Here is a 9,264-nt window from a genome sequence, read left to right as displayed (position 1 = left end):
TTACAGCTGGATCTCATGGAGGTATTTTCCCAACTGAAGCTCCTTTCTCTGTGATAACTCCAGCTGTGTCAAGTTGACACAAAGCTATCCAGTACACCATATTTGTTGACTTAGAACCTGAAATTGTGTAATTGAGTAGTGCATGCTGTAGAGAAGACAATATTCTGTTGCTGTTAGGTTGTAGTGTAATTGCTTAAGCATCATTTTCAAATTCTCCTCCAGAAAGAGATGAAGAGAGGACATTTGTTGAGGGTACTTTTTATGACAAGGGCACACTAAATTTTAAGTAGTGTTGTAAGACACAGAAGCAGCCTAGTCACGTGTATCACTGGAAATTGACATTATTCTAATGTTGTAATCAGGCCTTTTTCTGGCTCAATCTTTTGCATATAATTGTGATAAACTTTGCTTTTATCAAAAATTATTTGTTTTGAAGCAAAAGAATATAATTTAATAACTTCTAGACATGTTTTATGTTAAAAACCTATCATTGTTGTAATTTACATATTCTTTTGAAAGATTAGAAAGAAGTGACTGGAAATTTCAGATGGGCTGGAGAGATGAGATAAGTGAGATACTTTACAAATTTGCATGAACTGAATTGAAATCCACTAGTATTTTAACTATTTCTGACATTCACAAGGAAGATTTTTTTGAATTGCTTAGCATCCAATATTTAATGATAAAAAAATAGTGTAAGAGCAAAAACTAGTTCCTATTTTTGTAGTTAATTTTCAGACTAAGTTTGTGGAAAAAGAAACACTACCAACTCCAAGCTAAGATGTGCTGTGCCATGTAATGGAATTTGATAAGGCTTGGAGGGTTTCAAGTCCTAATGAGTACTGTGTGATGCTAACAGGAGCACAGTAGGGAGAGAACTGAGCATGCCAGCATCAGAGTTGGACACAGCAGGAGATGAAACATCCTGGCAACTCAGGCCTGCTGTTCTCTCACAGTGGAGAGTATGTGGACCTGAATAACCACCACAGCCTCAGAGACACATGCTCAGTCTTACCATGTTTTAGAATCAAAGCATTTTATCACCTGCCCTTGAGGAGCAGCTCTACATCCAACCTGTCCCTGAGAACGTGATATTCCTTAACGTTTTCTTCTACCACATCTTCCCCCAGCTTCCTTCCCCTCCTCTCTGATCTTCTTGCAGCATTGTCTTCTACTTCCATCCTCCTTGCTCACTCTCTTTCTCACCTCACGTATTTCTGATGATATCTGCCTCAGGGATGCTTGTGCGATCCCAGTGTCAGTTGCTGTTTCCCTGGATTTCGCTTTGCTTGAAGACTCACAGCTCTTCTGTCCCCTATACCTCATTCCACAGAGCTCTCTAAGTACATACCCAACTCCATTTCCTTAGGTTTCCAGACTCATAGTCTAGTGTTTACTATCAACGCAACCTTGCATAGAGCATTTGGTTTTACAAAGCAATTTTACAAAACCCTTCACACAAACAACCTCTTATTTTGCAGAAACCCAATAATATAATGTCTTACCAACTTCATTGTTTGGATAAGCAAAGTGAGATTCAAGACAGTTCAGAATCACATCCTGTAGGGAGCAGAGGAATCCCTGAGTGATTGCAGTCTGAGTGAAATTATATTGCTGGCATGGCTACAGCCATGCCAAGGACTCTAGTGTTCCAGCCCTATGGAAGTGGCAAAGTCTTCATCAGGGAAGACTCAGAGAGAAACCAAAGCTTTCTTGTGGGGTCCAAATGTGAACCTGTAACCTATGTATGTATGTTTTATATATATATATTTTTATATGGACCTGAGTAGTATATATATATATATATATATATATATATATATATATATATGCACATATATACAATATATATACACATATACATATATACAATATATATTATATATTGTTTTATTATATAATGTATATTATATTATATATTATATTATATATAATAAGAGTATTTCATATAATATAATTCTACCACAGAAATATATATATACATTATATAATTATATATTATATATATAATTATATATATACATTATATAATTATTTATATATATACATATACATATATATGCATATATATATATATATATATAAATAATTCAACCTCTCCTCCTTGGTGCGTCTCAGACTGTTGACCTACAGATACCTCCTTCTAGGGATAATCCCTTCCTCTATGCTTTACCTCCTAAACACTCTGAGGTTAGGAACTGCAGTGGCAGTATGTACCACTCCATCAGAATGTAGACCTGATACAGCTTTTCAATAACTGTCCATTCTTTCTTAATTCCTTTGCCACCCAGAGTCTGTCAGGATTCTAGAACCAAGCCATGGTAATACACAATTTCTCTTGGCTAAAATTTGTGCTTAGATTTCAAGTCTATTGCTTTGAGTTTTAAACACTATAAGCAATTGCTCCCCCAAATGTTAAATATTTGTATGATAAGACATATTCTGCCTTTGTAATATAGTTTTCTGTTTCAGCTTAATTCATAGGTTATGTTCCTATTTTGTACTGCCCATATGGTGGATGGCTTCCTTTCTTTGGACCTTCTAGGCAGTTGGTGTCCAATGCTGAAAGCGCCATCCTGTCGCCCAGTAATAAGGGGACAGATAGTTTACAAACCTGTCAGTGTCTATACAGATTGCCTGCTATAAAGAATAACTGATCCAGATGGGGAATATTTTATACTGGACATTAGAGAGTGTTATTAATGTTCAGTTGGTGAAACCTTTGGTTCTCCACAGCTAGAACTCTTGAATACAAAAGGATCAATTCCCTGTCTTTTGGCAGCCTGAACCCATGGGTGCAATTGGGTTTGAAGGCATAAGAGGCTTTTATTGCTAGGCCCTAAGAACTAGAGGTTTAAGGATAAAAATGCCTAAGAGTTGTTGGTTCTTAAGTGAGAAGCTTATTGCTTTGGTCTTTGATTGCCCGTGGACTAGCTCCCAGTAGCTAGTGTTAAAATTCCCGAGTTGCATTTGTCAGAGGATCTCAATTCTTAAATTCAGTAAGCTCTCTAGAATTCTTCTAGGAACAAGAGGTGGCAGGGACTCATTCTGTGTTTCAAGTTGTCCTAGAAGTCACAATGTAGCCAGGATGTTTGAGAACATTTGTTCATCCTTCTGCTTCTACTGCCCGAGTATTGAGATGACAGTTATAAACTGTCATGCCTGGCTTCCCATTTAGCTCTCAATGCCTGACATTTAATCTTCTACACTCTGCAGCTTTGCAGCTGCTTCCAGAGATTCATTAGCTGTCTTTTGGCTGCTCAGAGGATCTAGACCCAGCACCCCAGGAGTGCTCCTTGTCTTTGGACAACCAACTCTGACATTTCTACCTATGAGAAAGATATAACAAATAGGCAATTTAAAACATGTAATTCAAGAGAAAGCTAGTTTTGTATCATTGGGCGGGTGTGTGTGTGTGTGTGTGTGTGTGTGTGTGAGTAGCACAAATGAAAGTCTCCCAGATTTATCTCAGGAGTCTGAGAACCATGATGTCTATGTACTCTGAGAAAATGCACACACCTTTCAGTTCCAACACATTAGTTAACACGTCTACCAATCAAATGCCCCAAAAATGTATAGCCTATCACAAACTTTTGGCAGAATCATTGGAGTACACTCTACCTCATTAATTCCTCCCAGCCACCCATCCCCACATAAATACACATAATGGTCAGCTAGAGGGGACCATCCACAGTGGGACTTGTTTTATACATAGTGGATTTCCCTAGAGCTGATACAAGCAGTCTGGAACAGCTGTGACTGGCACAGGGTCTCCTGAAGCAGAGGGTATTGTTTCATCAGCAGCCAGGGCTGCAGTGATGTTTTGTAGTGTGGAGCTTCTTTGGCATATTCATGAAGTGTTCAAAGCATCCAGGTTGTTCTATGACATTCCTTTCTCACAGGTGTCAATCAAATGGTCTAACTTACATTCAGCTTACTCTGAACATCTTTCTTTGTTGGAAAGAAAAAAAAATGATGATTCTTACAATGAGAACTACAACTAACCTTTCCGTAGTATGTGACAATTATTAATTCTCAGCTAAACGTGGAAAGTTAGGTGTTCTGTGCTTCAAAAGGAGCCAGTTCAGAATAAATGTCACCACTGAGCTTTGGGACACATATGGCACTTTGGACTTTACTTCAAACCACTCCTCCCTGACTTATCTAGGAATTTTTTTTTCCTTATGTTGTCTCAGGAGTCAGATTTTTCCCCCCTGGATATCATTTTGAGTTTTGTCCATCACAACCAGTGGCTCATTTTCTCTTGGATTTCCTCCTGACCTGTCTGCATAAGTGGCTTTGCTACTCTGCCTGTAGCTTGCCTTCACATGTCTTTGACCTCCACTGAGAACCTCAGCCTTCTTGTAACTTCTCTTGCCCTTCCTTGCTCCAAGTGCCTTGCCGACCGTTCTCCGATCCCTAGCCACTCTACATCTATCTGTATACTCAGACTAACAGAGCAAGGCAATTCCATAAAAATTCAAGCCTTCACACCAGCCTTGATCTTCCATTCCTGCTTCAGATGTTTTAATTATTATTATCCACAATGTGTTCTTTTGAGATAATTAAGTGTTTTGTTCTGTTTGTTTGTTTGTTTGTTTGTTTGTTTAATTTTTTTTCAAGACAGGGTTTCTCTGAGTAACCCTGGCTGTCCTAGAACTCACTCTGTAGACCAGGCTGGCCTCGAACTCAGAAATTTGCCTGCCTCTGCCTCCTAAGTGCTAGGATTAAAAGTGTGCACCACCATCGCCTGGCTAAGTGTTCTTTTCTATACAAGTGTATTGGTTTTTTTGCATTTACTAAAATCTATTTTATTTCTTTTTATTAATTATTTTATTTATTTACATTTCAAATGTTGTCCCCCTTCCTGGTTTCTCCTCTGAAAACTCCCTATCCCATACCCCTCTCCCTGCCTCTATGAGGGTGTTTCCTCCCCACCTACACAATCACTCCCAATTCCCTGCACTAGCATTCTGCTGAGTTGAGGCATCGAGTCTCCACAGGCAGGACCAAGAGCTTTCCCTCCCACTGATACCAGACAATGCCATTCTCTGTTACATATGCAACTGGAGCCATGGGTCCCTCCATGTGTACTCTTTGGTTGGTAGTTTAATCTGGGAGCTCTGGGGCGTCTGGTTGGTTGATGTTGTTGTTCTTCAACATAATTCTTAAATGGTATTCTGTACCCATTTAAGCAGCCAGGCATCATGTTTGCTTGTGGTAATAGCATACATGGCTATGATAGTAAGTTTTAATTGCCAACATGACATGACTTAGAACCATCTGGAAAGAAAGTATCCATGAAAGTTGCCCGTTATAGGTAATCTGTGGGGAATTCTTTTGATTATATTTATTGAGGTGAGGGCACTGTTCCTTAGGCAGGGAGTCTTGGACAGAGGAGGAGTGGAGGAGTGGATGAACTGAGCTGAGTGTAAGGATGCATACATCCATTGTTCTCTGTTGTTGATTATAGGTGTGATACGACCAATTTTATCAAGTTCCTGCTCCTGTGACCTCCCATGATGAACCGTAAGATAGAACGATGGGGATGAAATAAAATAAACTCATTCTTCTATGAGACACTTCTGTCAGACTATGTTGTCACAGCAAAATTACGAGAGAAATTGTCACTGAGAAGCAGCCAGTGCTGTGATAAACCTGGCAATATGGTGGATTGTTATGCCTTTAGCGTGTTTTGTGGGAAGGATGTGGAAGAGTTTGCACTTTTTGTCATACAAAAGCTATTCAGTACCAAATACATGGTAACCTCAAAAGCAAGAAGAACGCAAGATTTAAGAGGAGAAGGAATATAGTTGAGACCAGGATCTGTATAAAATGGTCAAAGTCCCTGCATCAAGGTCCTAAGAGGCCATTGCATGAAGCTGTGAAGGAAAAGCTTCAGTTGTAATTGACACCCTATAAAACTGGAAATGTCAGGTCTGTGGGATATCTGCTAAGGAGAGCTGCAGCTATAGAGTGGAACTGTCCTAAGCCTAAGGGGAAAACTGTACTCTATCTGGCAGAACTGGAAGTGGGTGAGTGAGGCAGCTAGAATGAGAAAGGAAGACCCCAATAGGCTCATAGATTTGAACACTTAGTCACCAGGAAGTGGCATTATTGTTTTTAAGAAATAGAAAATGTGACCTTGTTGGGGAAGTGGGTCACTGGGGGTGGGCTTCAAAGTTTCAAAAGTTTATGCCAATCCCAGAGCCTGTCTCTCCCTGCTGTCTGAGGATCTAGATGTTTTAGAATTCTCAGGTACTTCTCTAGCACCATGTCTGCCTACATTTCATCATGCCTCCTGCCATGATGATGATAATGCACTAAACCTCTGAAACTGTAAGCCAGCCTCAGTTAAATAGTTTCTTTTATAGGAGTGGTTTGATGTGGTTTTTTACAGCAATAGAACACCAACTATTCACATTGGTGGCAGGCATTGAATAAGAAATGTCCTCCATATGTTTGGGTATTTGAACATTTGATTTGTAGTTGGTGATGCTGTTTGGGGAGGCTTGCTACAGCCTTGATGGAGAAAGTACATCGCTGAGAGAAGCTCTGAGACTATATAACTTTACCCTCATTCCAGTTTGCACCCTTTCTTTCATGCTTGTGGTTGAGATGTGCTTTCCAAGCTTCCTGCTCCTGCCAGCCTTCCTGTAGCTTTCTGCCATATCTGACTACTATGATGGAGTCTTATTTCTTTGGAACCATTAACCATAAAACTTTCTTCTGTAAGTCACTTTTGGTTATGGTGCTTTATCACAGCAACTGAAAAGTAACTAAGACAGTGGATCTATCCAAGTTCCTGTGAACCCAGAAGAACACAAGTTCCAGATACCAAACACAGACATGAAGGGTTTCATATTTACCTCAGAGGATTTATAGCATTGTTTAGATGCGATTATTCTTTGTGGTGCCCTGGTCCTTCCCTCTTGTACCAAAAATGCTTTTTATGTGCTACTATATATTGGAAGTATAAATTTGCTTTTGATATTACAGGAGTTCTCAGAAACTAACCTTTTAAAGTAGTGAATCGATGGATGCCTCTGGACACTTCTAAGGCTGAACTACAAGAGTTTTTCAAATTGGGCTATATTTACATTATAAGATAAAAATGACACTTTGAGTACAAGGGTTGAAGGGTTATGACTTCAAGTGATGTACTGTGTGTCAAAATGGCGAGGGTTCCATTCTGATGGTTAATTCCGTCAACTTGGTACCATCTAGAATCTCCTGGAAAAACCTTAATGATCAAGTTGGCCTACAGGCATGTTTGTGGGGATTATCTTGATGCTCTTGTGTGGGCTGTCTTATGTTAATTAAGATGCGAGACCTGCCTGATCACTGTGGGTTGCACCATTCCATAAGCAGGGGAATCTAGGCTGTGAAAAATGGAGAAACTGAGGTAAGCATGTGTTTGCATACATTCACTGATCTCTACTGCGGCTGATTTTGCTATGACTTATCTAATCTGAGGGATTGTAAAACGGACCTGTGCACTAAAATAAGCTCTTATGTTAGAGCCCACCCAACTCTGTTTTTGAAGAAACTCCATTTTGTACAAGACCAGGGGCTGAACTCCAACTCCAGGAAGAAAATCACAGAGTTCTCCTGAACAAACATCTGATGGCAACACACCACCCCTTAACAACAGTCAGTCAGGCTACAATAGCAGGACCAAGGTACATATAGATAGCTTAAGAAATCCTGTAGATAATGTAGCCATCCTCTTGTCAGGTGGTCTTGTCCCCATGTTCAGTTCCTATAGAGTATACCAGAAATGCAGTTTTTAAAATATTAACTTACTGACCTGTATGGAAATTTCCCAAGCTTGCAGTAACTATAATAAATGTTCTTCACCCATAGACTCAGGGTTCTTACTCTGACCCACTGCTTTGGGGATTGTGAGAGACCTTGCTCCAGAGCTTGTAATAAAGACCCTTATACATTTTCATCAAAATTGGCTCCTCTGTGGTCTTTGGGGTACCTGCATCTTGGGCATAATATTTTTACTCAGAGTTGCTTTAATCGGTGTATTTTACAGAAACAACAGGAAATAAAATTACAATGACCCCTAAGTAAACCTGTCCACTCATCCTCCTCCTTTGCTCCCACCTCTGTAGCACCAATCTAAGAACAGCACGAGGACACTGAGAGCTCACCATATCTTTAGCTCTAACTACAGACTCAGTTTGTTCCACCTGCCTATTTCTGTGTAAAGAGGTATCCTAAAGCCAGAGGTATGACTCAGTCACAATATTGCTCTCATCATAGTTTTTTGTGGTTTAGGAATTTAAAAATAAAATCTCAGCAGGGAGAGTCTTTCTCAATTAAGTAGTTTCTAAGGCCTACTCTAAGAAAGTCTGTGTGATTCTGTTGGTCTGGACCCTTGGGGCTCTCAGAGACTGAACTAGGCTGGACCTAGGCCTCCCCACACATATGTATCAGATATGTACTTGGTTCTTCATGTGGGTCCTGTACAACTGGAGTGGTGGCTATCACAAAAGCTGTAGGATATATTCTTGTAGCTGGGCTCCCTTCTGTGACCTCAGTGGTAGCGGAAACAAGACTTGAAGTTCCAGAGTGGGGGTTGGATATCCAAGGGGACCCACAGCTGCTCAGAGGAGAAGGGGAGGGTATGGGGGAAGGATTGCGGAGGGGATGACCAGGAGAGTGGCACTGAGAGGTATGTAAGTCAAATAAGTTAAATAAATTAAATAATTTTTAAAAAATAACAGAAAGGAAGTGTAAGACTCTGACCAGCTTTAGCTTACCTGGACCCCGGAGTGAACAACATGGAGCCAGGGATCGATGCAAAAGCCAGAGGAATTTATTGTTCCAATGCGTTGGGGTTCTCCTACGACAACCTCAGGCAGCTGGCTCGGGGTCGGTCAGTTTTTATACAGCTTTCAGGGGGTAGAATAGAGCAACAGCCACTAGGCACAATGCGATTGGTAGAATAGTGTGACTTTTAAACTGGTTGGTCCTTAGGGAATGAGTTAGCAATGGCTTTCCTTGTCTCTGGGGACCAACGGTCCATTCATCCTGAGAAATATGCCTACTTCTGGGCTTCTCCTCATCTGCAAGTCAGTCCCCCGTATAGTCTGAGGAATGTAATTATCCTCTCCATTCTGGAAGGGAGGGGTCTGGTAAAATTTTCCAAAGTTTCTGAGCTGACCTCTTCAAAGGAAAGAGAGAGGGAGGGAGAGAGAGAGAGAGAGAGAGAGAGAGAGAGAGAGAGAGAGAGAGAGAGAAGAAGGAGGA

This window comes from Mus pahari, chromosome 4, assembly GCF_900095145.1.
Source record: "Mus pahari chromosome 4, PAHARI_EIJ_v1.1, whole genome shotgun sequence".
Classification (NCBI taxonomy): domain Eukaryota; kingdom Metazoa; phylum Chordata; class Mammalia; order Rodentia; family Muridae; genus Mus; species Mus pahari.
The sequence above is the reverse complement of the archived record's forward strand: the minus strand, read 5'-3'. Positions refer to the sequence as shown.